The sequence below is a fragment of the Hylobates moloch genome, unplaced genomic scaffold, assembly GCF_009828535.3.
Source record: "Hylobates moloch isolate HMO894 unplaced genomic scaffold, HMol_V3 SCAFFOLD_14, whole genome shotgun sequence".
In the NCBI taxonomy this organism is placed as follows: domain Eukaryota; kingdom Metazoa; phylum Chordata; class Mammalia; order Primates; family Hylobatidae; genus Hylobates; species Hylobates moloch.
In genome coordinates, this window is record NW_026652289.1 from 44,567,280 (window position 1) to 44,582,080 (window position 14,801).

At 46.4% G+C, this 14,801-nt stretch overlaps 1 protein-coding gene and 1 long non-coding RNA gene across 7 annotated transcripts in view; one reads left to right on the plus strand and one right to left on the minus strand.

The window, feature by feature from the left end:
* Window positions 1-1,625: 1,625 nt before the first annotated feature.
* LOC131381121 (uncharacterized) lies at window positions 1,626-7,546 on the minus strand. The gene is made up of 2 exons (XR_009209591.1): window positions 7,173-7,546; window positions 1,626-2,125 (listed from the first exon to the last, which is right to left on the minus strand). It is a non-coding gene; the product is annotated as an uncharacterized LOC131381121 (long non-coding RNA).
* A 46-nt stretch (window positions 7,547-7,592) lies between these two features.
* Window positions 7,593-14,801, plus strand: part of ZNF592 (zinc finger protein 592) — a 54,665-nt gene continuing 47,456 nt past the window's right edge. For 3 of the 6 annotated variants that reach the window (XM_032175537.2, XM_058427273.1, XM_032175539.2), the window contains exon 1: window positions 7,593-7,925. The gene's annotated coding sequence lies outside the window, so the exon portion shown is untranslated. Of the gene's footprint in view, window positions 7,926-8,214; window positions 8,450-10,884; window positions 10,965-14,801 lie in introns of those variants that run through there. The other 3 variants (XM_058427270.1, XM_058427272.1, XM_058427271.1) reach the window with 2 other exon arrangements.

Here is a 14,801-nt window from a genome sequence, read left to right on the forward strand (position 1 = left end):
GCCCGGCCTATATATATATATTAAGAACAAGAAAATGATAAACACAAGATTAGGCAGTGGGTAGGGGGATATGTATAAGTAGTCAATTCAGCCACTACAGCCTTGAACTCCTGGGCTCAAGCAATCCTCCTGCTTCATCCTCCCAAGGACCACAGGCATGTGCCCCTGTGCCTAGGTTTTTTGTTTGTTTGTTTGTTTTTTTGTAGAGACAGGGTCTCTATGTTGCCCAGGCTGGTCTCAAACTGCTGGCCACCAGCAATCCTCCTGCCTCGGTGTCCTAAAGTGCAGAGATTACAGGCATTAGCCACCGTGCCTGGGCCAAGGAGGTTAATTTTGTTCCCTCCTAAATCGCCAGGGCCTAACAGTTCCTGGCACATGATAGGCACCAAATATTTATTTGTTTAATGCATGTAGTTTAGCTAGGAAGAAGAAATACAGGCTAAGAGCCAATTGTGGAAGAATTTTTAATGCTCCAGTTCAACTTAACTCAGACATATGTCCTCTTAATTTCTTCCCTAGCTCAGACTCCAGCTCAGTGTTTAACCAAACAATAAAATGGTCTCATTTCTGGCCCATTTCTGGCCCTCATCCTCATCAGTTACTCTTTTCTGCCCCTTCCACCTGTCTTACTTGCCCTCTTGCTACCTTAGCTTTTTATCTCTAGAAGCCTTGGTTTTCCAGGTTCCTTTAAGGCCCTTGGCTACATGCTTTGGCAGTTTCCACACTGTCAGATGATCACACACCTGCTAGGTATTCTTGCCTTTGCTCCTACCGATCCACCCTTCACCCTTTTGCACTCTGCTCTTTACCTCCAGAGGTGGACTTTGAAAGTAGCATCATCTGGGCTCCTTGCTTGTAGGCTTCCTGCTGGCTCAGCCAGTGGGAGGTACTGAAGGAGACCTGAGAGAAAGAAGAGAGGTAGGGCTCTTCTTTCCTCCAAGCTCCTGTTGGCTGTTCTTCTCCCACAGCTACACAAGGACTGGTAACTGTTCCATCTCTTTGCCCCTTCAGGCCAGTGGTTGATAATGGCTTCCCAGTAGATGCTAGACCTGGGGTGCTTCACTGTCCCTTTTTGGTTTCCCTCAACCCTGCTACATTTCTGTACACTGTCCCTTTATTAACTCTCCTCGGATACACATTTTGAGCAGTTCATCTGTTCCCTGCTGATCTTAGTTGATACAAAAGCAAAAATATACAATAGTATCTTTTTAAGAAAATTGAAATGATTCACAAAACTCACCCCTTTAAAGCATACAATTTACTGGTTCTTAGCATGTGCCAGCAAATTGTATCTTTTTTCATTTCATATGTAATCAAATGTTTCTCTCATGTCAATAAGTTATACATTTCGTATCACCAGTTACTTAACCATTCATAATGTTTCTAAATTTTCACTATCATTCAGTAAGTACTATGGTAAATATTGTTGTGTGTGTGGCCGTTTTCTTTTGGGGAGTAGTATTTCTCTTTTTTTTTGAGGCGTAATCTCTCTCTGTCGCCCGGGCTGGAGTGCAGTGGCATGATCTCAGCTACTGCAACCTCTGCCTCACAGAATCAAGTGATTCTCCTGCCTCAGCCTCCCTAGTAGCTTGGATTACAGACCTGCGCCACCATGCCTGGCTAACTTTTGTTTGTTTTTTTTTTTTTGGTAGAAACAGGGTTTCACCATGTTGGCCAGGCTGGTCTTGAACTCCTGACCTCAGGTGATCCATCTGCCTCAGCCTCCTAAAGTGCTGGGATTATAGGCACGAGCCACCGCGCCCAGCCTCAAATTGCTTTGAAGGATAGCAATTTACCCTGCTGCGGTTTTCTCTTGACTGTACCAATTGCATTATCTCTTTAGCATTGAAAGTACATAAGGTATGTATACTTTGCTAATGTAGTAAGTAGTCTTAACATTTGAACTTCTTTGATAGCCATACCAATTCTAAGCCATTTAAAGCTTTTTTAGCTAAATGGGACTGGAGGGTCAGTGATTTTGAGGGCGTGGGGTGGAGAGAAGGTTAGAAGGATTTGCTGTCCAACTTACTTCCTTCTTTTTTCCAGACTCTTCACCTTGTTTATACATCAGTTTCCTCCTCTTCATTAAGCTATGCTTCTTCAGGGCCTAGCATAGTGTCTGGCACTGTCCAGAATATCAATAAACATTTATGAAATGGATAAATGATGGAAAAAGTTATGAAATATGCACAGAGTTCGTCATCCTAGTGTATGAGCATTAACTGTGCATTAAGTGCCCTCCTTCTAATGGACTCTCCGGAATCAACACTTTCCATTCCCTTCTAATAAATATATTGCTAATGCTCAAGGACAGATAAATGCTTCGGACTAGTGGGTTACTTTCTGGAATACCTACATACTCATTCCTGCCAGTTGAGCTACATGCCTAATAACAGTCTGCTGTGTTTGGTCCTAAACCTGTTTATGGTAGCTATACGCCAGAGTTTAATAAACTGATGAATTATCCATCAGTTTATTAAAATTACATAAATAGATGAAACATAAGCATGAAAAGAGCTGTCTCTATGACATGTCAGTTACATGCTTTGAAAATATTAGCTAAAGACCAGTTGAAATTACTACTAAACCAGATGTGAGCAAGAGAACTACAAAAGGTTTTTTTTTTACACTTGATCTTAGCCAAAAGGCCGAGAAGCGATAAAAGGTTTTTTTTTTTAAGCCTCTACTTATACTGCTTTGTAAGAAGTTTTAAGTACACAGTCAACTTGGAAGCCAGGTTATATATACATATATGTATTTGTAATTAGCCAGGCGTGGTGGTGCACGCCTGTAGTCCCAGCTACTCGGGAGGCTGAGGTGGGAAGATCATTTGTACCCAGGAGGTTGAGGCTGCAGTGAGTCATTGTCACACCACTGTACTCTAACACTCTAGCCTAGGTGACTGTCAAAAAAAAAAAAAAAGGGAAAGGAAAGCATAGAAAATGCATCGTGGATATGATTGATGTAAGAAAGGCAGCTCAAGAACATTAATCAAAAAAGGTTTGGTCCTAGGTCTAAAGATTGGCAAGGCAAGTGGGTGTTCTTTATAGTTTTGAAGTTAAAATGAAATATTAGGGTAGATATTTGCCATTTGTTGTTATTCACTGCTTAAATATTCTTTTCCAATTAAAGAATGAACTGTTGGGCCAGGTCTAATTTGTTTGGGCATCAGGGGTCGGGAAGGGGATGTAAATCCTTATCCTTATCCTCTAAATCCTTTTGTATCCATAGAAGGGCGGGTAGGAGTGAAGTTGTTCTGATTCTTCCAGCAGAGACTTACCTAATTGCTGAATTCAGACCTGCCTAAGAGAAGGTGCAGTTTTCTCTAATTAGACATGGTTAATATTGTTAGGCTTCTGCAAAGGGGAGAATGGAGGTTTAGGGAAAATAATTTTATTTTTTTATTTTTTCCTTTTTATGGAGACAGGGTCTTGCTATGTTGCCCAGGGTGGTCTTTAACTCCTGGGTTCAAGCAATCCTCCCACCTCTGCCTCTCTAAGTGCTGGAATTACAGGTGTGAGCAACCATGCCTGGCTCGAAATAATTTTAATTCAGGGAAAAATATTAAAAAGCTTATTGGCCACCATCTAAGCCACATTCTTCAGTTCAGTTTTATTGGTAATAAAGTTGATATTTTCACCTTCCCATTGCTTCCAAACTTACAAGGAAGAGACTAAACTTATTGCCCTTATAATACTCCAACAGTGTTAGTTAAGATGGCCTCAATGTATTGTCACAACTAAGATAACAGCTACAATCAAGACATTATTTTTCCTTTCATTTTAGTCCACGATTCTATTCATTCAAATAAAAAATTGTCTCTGGTCTACCTTGTTTGAAGTTCAATCTGTATCTTGAGCTGGACAAAGAAGAAAATGTTTATAGTCCCTGAGAAATATTGATATTAGGAAATATATACTGAGAAGGGAAAAGAAACCCAAACATGGGTCCTGTCAATCCTTCCATTCCACCCCTCCACAGCATCTTAGAAAAGTTTTGTCTGTCCTGTTGATTTCTGGGACATGCAAACATGGCAAGCCTAAGGGTGCAGGCTATCTGGCTATAGTTGAGCCTCTTTTCAATGTCCTTTGTGACCCAGCAGTGGGTTATGGAAATTATTCTTTGATCATTTGTTCTTGCTCTGAAACTCTGCTGAATGGTGAATAGAAATTGTAGTAATTAATAGCCAGAGAAGCAAGGCCCAATTTTCAGTCTGTAAACAGCTGTAATGCAAAGACTGCTGCCCCTAACTCATTGCTCTGAGTCAATTAGATGTCCAAATATTAGGACTGATGGGTTGAGACCTAAAACCTCATTGAGTAAGAAGTTACAGGACAATTTATTTGCAAATTTATTACCTGCACTGTTCAAGCCTCAGTGGTTCTTCCTGACATGCAAAGGACACGGGGTTCAGCTTGGCATTCAGGACCATTTTTGATATAGTCATTATTTTTCCTTTTATTTTAGTGCATGAAACCCCATTTCCTACCTTACCTTTCCACATTGATTCCCCTACTTTTCTTCTACACCAGTCCTGTGTGCTCCAGCCAAATGGATTTCTTGGTGCTCCCCTCTGAACACTCCATCTATTTCCCATTCTGGGTTCTTGGTTGTGCTGTTCCTTCTGCCTGGGACAGTCTCCTTACTCAGCCCATCTCTATTTGCTAAAGTCCCATCTACACTTCAAAGATTCATTTCCAAATTCCTTTCCAGAGTCCTAATATATTTTTCTTTTTCTTTTGAGACAGATTCTCACTCTGTTGTCCAGGATGGAGTGCAGTGATGCAATCTCAGCTCACTGCAACCTCCACCTCCTGGGTTCATGTGATTCTCATGATTCAGCCACCCAGGTAGCTGGGACTACAGGCGTGCCACCATGCCTGTACTTTTAGTAGAGATGGGCTTTCCCCATGTTGGCCAGGCTGGTCCCAAACCCTTGACCTCAGGTGATCCACCAGCCTCAGCCTCCCAAGTAGCTGGGATTACAGGCATGAGCCATCATGCCCAGCCCTAATATTTTTTTCTTTTGAACCCCATAAATATCTTTTAAAAAATACCTTTCTTAAAAATACTTTTAAAAGCTACTTAAAGATACCATTTCTCTGCTTCCAGGAGAAATATACATGCACTATAAAAATAAGAAAATACAGATGTCACAGAAGAAAAGTCTCATTTTAAAATCTATGCATTATACATATTTATGTATATTTATATATTACCATCTGCCATATCACCTTATAATGTGCTTTTAATTATAAAGATTTCCCACATCATTAAATCTTTTTCTTTACCATGATTTTTAATGGCCACAAGCTAGTTTATCTAACAGTCATATAACTATAATATAATCATATAATTTTGGGCATTTTTCTTGCTTATAGGTAGGGTGCAATATTCTGAGGTAATATAAATGGACTAATATCTGGGATATGGTGACAAATCTTCCAAAGAGCACAATATTTTTTGGAAACAAGAAATTAGGGCCTGAGATAATTAGGAGAAATGTAAGTTCCCAGTGAAACTCTGGAGATATTGGCAGGTATGATGGGTTTCTTAAGTGGTACACGGGTTTGGAGTCAATTGTACTTAAATTTTAAAGGACAGTGACCCCAGCTGCCCTAAGGATGATTGTAGAGGGTAATCCAGGCAGCTGATCCATGGAAGCATGCATGCCTCCCTACCTCAAAATATTTCAATCTTTAGGCACTCTTTAAATCTTGTAGGAAGAGGTGGACTTCTCTGACTTTTTGCTCTCCCCTTTCCCTCTTCCCCCTTCTCATCTACTTTTCCTTTTCTGGTTTCTTGCACTATCAATTATCCTACATCTTATCTGCCATTCTCCCCTCTCAGCTCCTTTAAGGTCTCCCCACTCAAGTTAGGAAAAAAAAAAAAATCACCTGCCAGGCGTGGTGGCTCATGCCTGTCATTCCAGCACTTTGGGAGGCTAAGGCAGGTGGATCACCTTAGGTCAGGTGTTCGAGACCAGCCTGGCCAACATGGCGAACCCCCATCTCTCCTAAAAATACAAAAATTAGGGCCGGGTGCGGTGGCTCATGCATGTAATCCCAGCACTTTCGGAGGCCGAGGCGGGCGGATGACCTGAGTTCAGGAGTTTTGAGACCAGCCTAACCAACATGTTGAAACTTCATTTCTACTAAAAATACAAAATCAGTCGGGCATGGTGGCGCATGCCTGTAATCCCAGCTACTCGGGGGGCTGAAGCAGGAGAATCGGTTGAACCTAGGAGGCAGAGGTTGCAGTGAGCCGAGATTGTGCCATTGCACTGCAGCCTGGGCAACAAGAGCGAAACTCTCAAAAAAAAACCAAAAAAACAAAACAAAACAAACAAACAAAAAACCCAGGCATGGTGGCGTGCGCCTGTAATTCCAGCTACTTCGGAGGCTGAGGCTGGATTATCACTGCAACCCTGGAGGCAGAGGTTGCAGTGAGCCGAGACCGCGCCATTGCACTATAGCCTGGGCTGCAAGAGCAAAACTCCGTCTCGAGAAAAAAAAAAAGAATCAACTTTTCCCTTTACTCTTTTGCAGAGAGGGAGGGTCTCGCTATGTTGCCCAGGCTGAACTCAAACTTCTTAAGGGGTGCTTTTGCCTCAACTTCCACAGTGGGACCCAACTTTCTCCTTTACTCTTGGTACCTCTTGAGCTCCAGGCCTACTTTTCTCTCTCCCACTGCCAAACATTTGAAATCATCACCCTTTATTAACTTCATTGCTTCACTGGCTAACATACCCTTTAGCCAAGCTCTTCAACTCAGTTCTGTGCCTGGTGCACAGCAGGCCCCGGCTGCATGTTCCAGCCCTCTTGCAAATTTGCATCTCCTTCCTGGAGAAGGAATTTCTCCAAGGTTAGCAGTGTGTGCTCACTGCCAGTCACCAGGGCCTCATCTCCGTGTTCCCACACCCTGACCTTGCTGCCGCCCTAAAGCTGCGGACCCAGTTTCCAGGTACGCCGGGTTTTTTGGAAGGTCCTGCCGGTCACACTCCCAGCCTTCTGCCAGACTCTCTGAGTGCTCACCCTGCAGTCATCGCTTCCCCAGTAACCCTGAGAGATCTCCCAGTCTACCTCTTCGAGGCACCCGTTGCCAGTCCTCCATCTCTGTTTGCCGCGCGTCCCTCGGTTACCCCAGAGGCAACATGTCAGAGTGCCACGCACCTCCAAGCTTGAGCGAATGTCCTTGTAGCCAGCTATGACCAAACATTTAGGGCGCACCTGAGCGCCAGGCCCACGCCACCCCTGCTTCCTTTCACTTAACAGCCTCGACTAGGTCCTTTATAAGCCAGGTCTCAGTGAAGAGGACGCAGTCCCGGGTCCTGGGCGCTCTTTGCCGGGCGAGACAGCTGCGCAGGCAGATCCTGTTCCTCTAGTGGGCGGCCTCGGCTCCTGCCCCGAGGCGCGTCAGAGGACAAGAAGCCTAGGTCGCAGAGAGCGGCTGCCTGCCCGACCGCACAGGGTGCCTAGCAAGGGTGGCGGGGACTGGAGCCCGGCGGAGGCCGGCCGGGGTCGGGGGTCCAGTCCTGAGCGGCGCCGTCCCCGCCCCGCCCCGTCCCGTCCCGCCCCGCCCTACCCGCCGCCGCCGTCGTCGTCGCCGTCGCCGGGCCTGCGCCGCGCAGCCCGCCTCGGGCGGGAGGCGGGAGGCCGGGAGGCCGGGCCCAGGCCGGGGCAGCCCCTCCGCCGCACCGTCCTGGGCCGGTGCCCAGGTCCGAGTCGCCTTCCGCCTGCCCCCCCCAATCCCCCGCCGCGGCAGCCCCAGCCAGGTCCCGCCGCCAGGCCGGCTCCCGCCCCCGCTCCGCCCCCGGAGCCGCAGCCCCGCCCGCCACCGCCGTCGCCATGTTGTGGCTCCCGCAGCCGGCGCTGGGGACGCGCGCGGCCGAGACTCGGGCCTGCAGTCGCCGCCGCCGCCGCCAGGTAAGCGCCTTCCGCGGGCCGGGCCAAGCGGGGCCTGCGGGCCGGGGCAGCCCCAGCCTGGGCCCAGGAGGATCGGAGCCGGGACTGAGTCCGAGCCCGAGCCGCGGCCCGGCCCTGCAGCCTGGCGGACCCTGCCCGCCGCCAGAGGCGGCAGCCACTTCCCCCGACCGCCGCCTGGCGGGCCCGGGCCGCCACCCCACCCCGCCCCCGGCCGTCGGGCGCCGGCCCCTTCCGCCGCTGCGACCGCCGCTCCTCGGCAGGCAGGGCACGCTGCTGTCCTCCGCGCTGGGCGGGACGTGCGGCCGCTCTCGGCGACAGCCGGCGGCCCCCCGCCCGGGCACGGATAACGGTGCCACTTTCTCCCTCTGGAACGGCCTGTCAGCCCGACCGTCCCCGCCGCCCGAAGAGCTGTCGCCGTCACGGGGCAGACACTTTGGGGAACGACCCTCTTTGGCGCCCCTCAGTCCTCCCCTCCCCTGAGCCCAAGGTCTGACCCTGAGGAAGGTTTTTCCCGGAGCAGACAGGTATTCCTAGAGCTCCAGAGTTGGGGTCCTCAGGCGTGAGCAGGCCTGTGGATCAGGGTGAAAATTGTCTCTCTGCAAGGGCTCTTCCTGCCAACGAGGGGGTTGGCGGGAGGCTCAGTGTGACCTGAGGGAGGACAGGAGAGCGTCTGCTGGACAGATGGCCTCCTGGCCTTGGATCAGCGTTTGTGAGGGGGAGGGGTCCGTATGACCTTAGGTATGCCTGCTCCTGAGCACTGCAGGATTACTGAAGCTGTTTAGGGATTTTAAACCATTTTTTGAGTAGGCCAAAGGTGGCATTAAAGGTCCCGGATTGGAATAAGTCCACAGGCCCACCCAGGGAAGCATGTTTGGTATCCAGGACTAGTCTAGAATAGGACTGGCAGTAGAAGAATGGGACTTGGAGAGTAAGATGGTGTTTGGCTTATGGTTTGCCCACTTGAGTTTAGCCCTGTGCTCATGGAGGGCCTGTAAGGTGCTTCTGTCGCGAGTGCAGTGTGGTGCACAGTATGGCAGAGTGTGGAGGATGTGGACAGACAGATTCCTGGCCTGGTGGATGCTTGGTGGTATTTCAGTAGTCTGTTTCCTCAACCTCACTGTTACATTACACAGTGAAAGAGGCAGAAGTGTGGTGCTAGTGTGTCCATTTTGATCATTTTCCAATTTTTCAACTAGTTGTGGCTTTGATTCATTAAATAAATTTTTACTGAGCACTTACTATGTGCCAGGCACTGAGCTAGGTGTTGGGAGTACAGTGGTAAGCCAGAAAGATACCACGTTTTAGTTCTTAGCCATTGGGAAAGTCTAATAATTAATAGTCGTGGCCGGGCGCGGTGGCTCGCGCCTGTAATCCCAGCACTTTGGGAGGCCGAGGCGGGTGGATCGCCTGAGGTCAGGAGTTCGAGACCAGTCTGACAAACATGGTGAAACCCCGTCTCTACTAAAAAAATACAAAATTAGCCGGGCGTGGTGACGCATGCCTGTAATCCCAGCTACTTGGGAGGCTGAGGCACGATAATTGCTTGAACCCGGGAGGCGGAGGTTGCAGTGACCTGAGATCATGCTGTTGCACTTTAGCTTGGGCTACAGAGTGAGATTCCATCTCAAAATAAATAAATAAATAGTCGTGGAAATTTATTCAACAACAAATATTTGTCAACAAATATGTGTTAGGCATTGTTCTAGATGCAGTGAACAAAGAAAGCAAAAATGATTGCCCTTGTGGTGCTTTCATGGGAGTGGGGGAGAAGACAATAAATAAAATATATAACAAAAATATAGTCTGTTAAAAAGTGTGAAATGCTAAGGAGAAAAAGGAAGCAGGGAAGGAGAATCTGAGGTATCAGGGGTGGTAGTTGAATTTATATTATTAGGGTGGCCTGGGAAGGCTTCCTAAGGAGGTGTCTTTCAAGTAAAACTTTGAAGGAAGTGGTAAACTAATAATTCAAACTATAGTGAATATAAGAAGAGAAAGCTGAAGAGAGGGGTAAGAGACTGATTTGAGTTGGGGGCTCAGGGAAGACTTCCCTGGGGAAGTGCTGTTTAGGCCAAGATCTGAAGGAGGGTTAAGAGTTAACCATGTGTGGAGCTGACTGTAGCAAGGAGGAAGTGAAAGAGGCCTGTGGGGCTGAAGGGGGAAAGGGAGAGGGGAGATTAGTCTGGAGACTAGGGCCAAATTAGAGCAATGGGGCCTTGGGGGCAGAATGCCTCCCCCCTTAGTTTGGTTTCTATCTCCAGTGTAATTGGGAACCTTTGAAGGGTTTAAGGGAATGACATGATATTTACATTTTAAAAGGTCTCTAGCCCCTGTGCAGGGAATGGACTTTTGAGATAAGCAGGTAAGGCAAGGCTTTCTGGGTTTAGTGGCTTAACTACCTGATCTGTTTGGAAAAGCCTCAAGCAGTCTGGGGGAGATCCTTTGCCTCTGTGAGTCTGCTTCATCCAGCTTTTAGGAAGGGAAGGCAAAAATGAATTAACATTTATGGAGTACCTGCCACGTGGGAGAACCATTTTTAAAGACTTCTGCATACATTATTGTATTTAACTTAGTCCTCTCTACACCTTAAGAGAAAGAGGTTATCATACCCATTTTACAAAGAAATAAATGCAGAGGGGATAGATGACTTATTCAAAGCCACATTTGTAACATAGCCTGGATTCAAAGCACGCCTGCCCGAATTCAGAGCCTACTGGCTCTGGAACCAGACCACTGAAGTGCGCATTTTGCTCCTGTCACTTGCTAACCAAATGATCTTGAGTTATTTAGCCTCTCTTGTGCCTCAGTTTCCTCATTTTAAGTGCAGATAAAACTCCCTCATACAGTTGTTGTACAGATTAAGTCATGTAAACAGTGGAGCACTGGGTTCAAATATTAGTTGCTTTTATTATTATTTAAAAAATTTTTATTACTTCTTTTTTTTTTTTTTTTTTTAAACTAGAGACAAGCTGGATGCGGTGGCTCACGTCTGTAATCCCAGCACTTTGGGACACTGAGGCGGGTGGATCTGGATCACCTAAGGTCAGGAGTTCGAGGCCAGCCTGGCCAACATGGCAAAACCCCATCTCTACTAAAAATATAAAAATTAGCTGGGCATGGTGGCACGCGCCTGTAGTCCCAGCTACTTGGGAAGCTGAGGCAGGAGAATTGCTTTAACCTGGGAGGCGAAGGTTGCAGTGAGCTGAGATTGAGCCACTGCACTCTAGCCTGGGTGACAGAGCGAGACTCCATCTCAAAAAACAAACAAACAAAAACAACAACAAAAAAACTAGAGACAGTGTCTCACTATGCTGCTCAGGCTGGCCTTGAACTCCTGGCCTCAAGTGATCCTCCCGCCTCCACCTCCCAAAGTGCTGGGATTGCAGACATGAGCCACCAGTCAGGCCTTCGGTTTTATTATTTAAGTGTTTGAAATATCCATGTTGCATCTCAGTCATATTGTGATCATTTTGAATGAGATTAAATATACAGATAATTTATTTCTTGAATTTTGTGTGACATTGTTTCCTCTCATCTTCTCTTAATAACTTAATGCCATGTTCCATATGATCAATCATTCAACATCAAGCTCTCATTTCATACTTGACACTGTATAAGAACTTGTGGGATACATAGTGAGTTTCTTCCTGGAGCCCAGAGTATCCAATGGAGCTCAGATATTTTAAAGGATGAGTTACAGTGTACTTAAGTTCTCTAGCACAGTTGCGGTTAAAGAGCTATTTGAAACAGTAAGAATGAAATCCCTGGGTAAATAGGAAAGGCTTCGGGGAGGAGGTGACTTTTGAACTAGGCTTTGGAGGAAGAATAGGAGTTTTACAGGCAAGTAAGATTGAGCAAAGAACATTCTAGGTAGATAGAATCATAGGTATGAAAGCATGGAGCCATGGTAGCCCTCAGTGTTTGGGGATGAGGCTGGAAAGCTAAGTTGGGGCTGTGAAAGGCAGGTCAAGGAGTTTGGATTTTATTCTGTAAGCCATGGGGAGCTACCAGAGAGTCTTAGATATATCACATACATCCCATGATAGGCATTGCAGTTAGAGAGTGGAGATAGATGTTATTGTGGGGCAGCTTTATTTGGGGGCATCACTGTGCTTCAGGATCTGGTTTCTGCTTTGTAGACCAGAAATTTAGTTTTGTAGGGTGCTCAGAGCTGATTGGATCCAGAGAGACTGACTCACTAACCAAACTTGGAAGAGACTCCTGAATAAACTTAGGATATTAACTGACCATGAGAAATGAAACTGCACAGTGACAGATGTTTCTGTCCTCTGGCCATTACTCCTCACTTTCTGGCCAGGGCTGGGACATACTAACAAACACTTGCTCCTCAATTCCTGTTTGTTTTTCTCAGGCTCCATGAAAACGAACCCTTTCTATTAACATAATCTTTCCTCAGGCACTATTCAGTGTAGTCAACAATGATTATTAATTAATAGAATGAATGATTCTGTATTGTTTATGTGGGATCCTGTATTTGTGAAACTTAAGGAATGGGAGGAATAATAGAAATAAAATATCAGAAAGGAGCGTTCCATAGAATTAGGTTAATGGAGAAGGTATGCAGATTCTAAGTAGTGTGGGTAAATTTGTGGCTAGCAGTGGTTGTGGGCAGATGCATTGGAAGTTGTTTTGGGAACAGAGGTCTGTGAACTCTTGGAGGAGGTAGAGGGCTTTTGGCTGCATGTGAAGGAGACACTGGTTTAGGATCTTTATCTTCCCTACACACTGGAGACAGAAAAGAAAATAATTCCCACCCTCAACTCAGCCAGATCATGGTAAGCTTTAATTTAATTTAATTTAATTTAATTTGTTATTTATTTTTTATTTTTTTATTTTTTTATTTTTTGAGACGGAGTCTCGCTCTGTCGCCCAGGCTGGAGTGCAGTGGCGCAATCTCGGCTCACTGCAAGCTCCGCCTCCCAGGTTCACGCCATTCTCCTGCCTCAGCCTCTCCGAGTAGCTGGGACTACAGGCGCCCGCCACCACGCCCGGCTAATTTTTTGTATTTTTTAGTAGAGACGGAGTTTCACCGTGGTCTCGATCTTCTGACCTCGTGATCCGCCCGCCTCGGCCTCCCAAAGTGCTGGGATTACAAGCGTGAGCCACCGCGCCCGGCCTGTTATTTTATTTTTGAGATGGAATCTCACTCTGTTGCCCAGCCTGGAGTTCAGTGGTGCCATCTTGGCTCCCTGCAACCTCCACCTCCCTGGTTCCAGCGATTCTCCTGCCTCAGCCTCCTGAGTAGCTAGGACTACAGGCGTATGCCACCACACCCGGCTAATTTTTGTATTTTTAGTAGAGATGGGGTTTCACCACGTTGGCCAGCCTGGTCTTGAACTCATGACCTCAAATGATCTGCCTGCCTTGGCCTCCTAAATTGCTGGGATTACAGGCATGAGCCCCCATGCCTGGCTTTATTCCTATCTTTACGTGTAAGTTTGTTTAAACTTTTCTTTTCTTAAAAAATAGGAACATCCTGAATAGGAGTGTTCTGAATGTTGATGTCCCTGAGGTAGAGCAATTGCATGTACCCAAAATCTGTGTGTTTTCATTTGTGGGCATCTGGTCCAGCGGCCTCCCTTCGCTTGCTCCAAGGGTGTAGGATGTGTTATCCATTAGCTAATTACTTTTGGGAAATGTTTTCAGACGATCAGAGTGCTACTTCAGCCAACCATTTGCTTTTGTTTAACAGCAGGGGAATTGTGTGTGTGTGTGTTTGTTGAAATGACACATTTGATCCTTTTTATGGCTCAAAGAAAAGTTAATGAATACCTTTCGAGTTTGGTGCCACGACAGTCATTCCTCAAAGCTGTCAGCACTTATGGGCTGTCCCCTGGTCACTGCGTGACTTTGGTTAAGTTCCTTACCTTTTCCATTTCAGATTCTGAAAGTGTTATATCAAGAGGTAATAATGGGCAGCTGGGCACGGTGGCTCATGCTTGTAATCCCAGCAGTACTTTGGGAGGCTGAGGTGGGTGGATCACTTGAGGTCAGGAGTTCGAGACCAGCCTGACCAACAGGGTGAAATCCTATCTCTACTAAAAATACAAAAATAAGCCGATTGTGGTGGCACACGCCTGTAGTCCCAGCTACTTGGGAGGCTGAGGCAGGAGAATTGCTTGAGCCCAGGAGGCTGATGTTGCAGTGAGCCAAGATGGTGCCACTGCACTCCAGCCTAGGTGACAGAGCTAGATTCCATTTAAAAAAAAAAGGTGATGATAGTGGGGCCCGGCATGGTGGTTTACACCTGTAATCCCAGCACTTTGGGAGGCTGAGGTGGGAGAATTGCTTGATCCCAGGAGTTCGAGACCAGCCTGGGCAACGTTGAAAGACCCCGTCTCTTAAAAAAAAAAAATAAAAGGAGGTAATGGTGGCTCCCTTTCTCTCATCAACACACTCTGGGGGATGAAAAGGATGATAATGTCTATGTGTGTGATAGATTGTAGAACGACCGCCGCTGTGTTGAGTGAAGAAATGGAGTATGTCTGCTGAACAGATTAACTTCTGGTCTCCAATCAGTATGTGTGGTGGGGTAGGGGGACTGCGTGACTTTAATTTTTTATTTTTGAGAGGTCTAGGATTATTGCAATCCCCTGAGGTTTTTTTTGTTTTGTTTTGTTTTTTTGTTTTTTTGTTTTTTTTTAAGGCAGAGTGTCACTCTGTTGCCCAGGCTGGAGTGCAGTGGTGCGATCTCAGCTCACTGCAACCTCCGCCTCCCAGGTTCAAGTGATCTCAGCCTCCGGAGTAGCTGGGACTACAGGCGCCCATCACCAAACCCAGCTAATTTATTTATTTATTTGTTTGTTTATTTATTTATTTGTTTATTTATTTATTTGGTATTTTTAGTAGAGATGGGAT